This window comes from Lepidochelys kempii, chromosome 3 (assembly GCF_965140265.1).
Source record: "Lepidochelys kempii isolate rLepKem1 chromosome 3, rLepKem1.hap2, whole genome shotgun sequence".
Classification (NCBI taxonomy): Eukaryota; Metazoa; Chordata; order Testudines; family Cheloniidae; genus Lepidochelys; species Lepidochelys kempii.
The window spans coordinates 41,144,943-41,146,461 of NC_133258.1; the positions used below are offsets into that span (position 1 = coordinate 41,144,943).

At 46.3% G+C, this 1,519-nt stretch overlaps 1 non-coding gene across 1 annotated transcript; it reads left to right on the top strand.

Annotated features, from left to right (window-relative positions):
• Positions 1-605: 605 nt before the first annotated feature.
• TRNAV-AAC (transfer RNA valine (anticodon AAC)) lies at positions 606-678 on the top strand. The gene has a single exon. It is a non-coding gene; the product is annotated as a tRNA-Val (tRNA).
• The last annotated feature ends 841 nt before the right edge of the window (positions 679-1,519 follow it).

Genomic DNA, 1,519 nt, shown 5'->3' on the forward strand with positions numbered 1-1,519 from the left:
ACATCTTCCTTGGTGACTGCCTGAATCCTTTTGTGTCTCTTTTGTTTGGGTTGCCCTCTGAGCCCTGGTCTACACTACAAGTTTAGGTAGAATTTAGCAGCGTTAGATCGATTTAACCCTGTACCTGCCGCACGACAAAGCCATTTTTGTCAACTTAAATGGCTCTTAAAATCGATTTCTGTACTCCTCCCCGACGAGGGGATTAGCGATGAAATCGACATTGCCGGGTCGAATTTGGGGTAGTGTGGACACAATTCTATTGTATTGCCTCCGGGAGCTATCCCAGAGTCCTCCATTGTGACCGCTCTGCACAGCACTTTGAACTCAGATGCACTAGTGATCCTGCCCAAGCCAGGTCGCTGTGTCACATGCACTCTGCGCTGTGTCAATTTTGGGCGGGGGCATGACTGCTTTGTGAGCAGGAAGGCCATAGATATAGACATTGCATTAGATAGCTTCTGTAGCTAGAGAAAACATTCCTGTGCATTCGGCAAAGTCTGTAGCAAAAAAAGAGAAGCCCCATGATACACTAAACTATTAATAATATACAACCACACATTACATAAAGTATAATAGGGACCACATGAGGGATATGTTCAAGTTGGGTTTCTGTAGTGTAGTGGTTATCACGTTCACCTAACATGTGAAAGGTCCCCACTTCGAAACTGGGCAGAAACAGGTCACGGTTCCTTTTTCAGACTCCCCTCCTGCATTTTTAGTCTTAGAACAGACCGAGCTGTGAAATTTTACTTTGAATTATATCATTTATGAGTTAAATAATACGGAAACTCTCTCTAAGTTATAGTCCCGGGTTCCTTACCCTTTCAGCTGCTTTGATAAATGAGCATTTTTGTTAGGGGTGGGGGAAAATTTTCATGAAGCCTTTTATAGGGACTAAATGCTATCTAGGACTCTGAAATAATCTTAACGTGGCGCATAGAGTGCAATCCTTCATTCTGGATTTGTCATTCCAAAAGTTGAACAGCTCCTTACTACTGTCCAGGCTTCATGAGCCATGGGAGCAAGGAGCAGGCTGGGGTAGGTGTGACCGCGCGATGCTGCCGGCTGGGAAAGCAGCCTGAGGCAGAAGCCTCCAGCTCTCATGATATTCCAGGCAGGATTGAATCTCCATGAGATGAAATTTAAAGAAGAGAATGACCTGGAATCACTCCCATTCGGTGCTCTAAGAGGAGGATAGCCATGTCTGTCAAGGTGCCCCTGATCAACCTCACTGAGGTCTGCCAGAAGCACCCAGGAGACGTACAACTGCTATCAGTCCTACTGTACTGTCTGCCGCGAAGGCAAGGAGCTGCTGCTGTGTAGCAATGTACACAGTACCACATCTGCCAGCAGCACCCAGGAGACGTATGGTGATGGTGAGCTGAGAGGGCTCCATGCTTGCCATAGTATGGCAAGCATGGCAGCAGGCTGAGCGGGGCTGGCAGGAAACAATTTGTGAAGGGAATTTGAAACCTACAGTTTATCAAGGATGATAGAATTCTGACAATCTCAGTTTTAG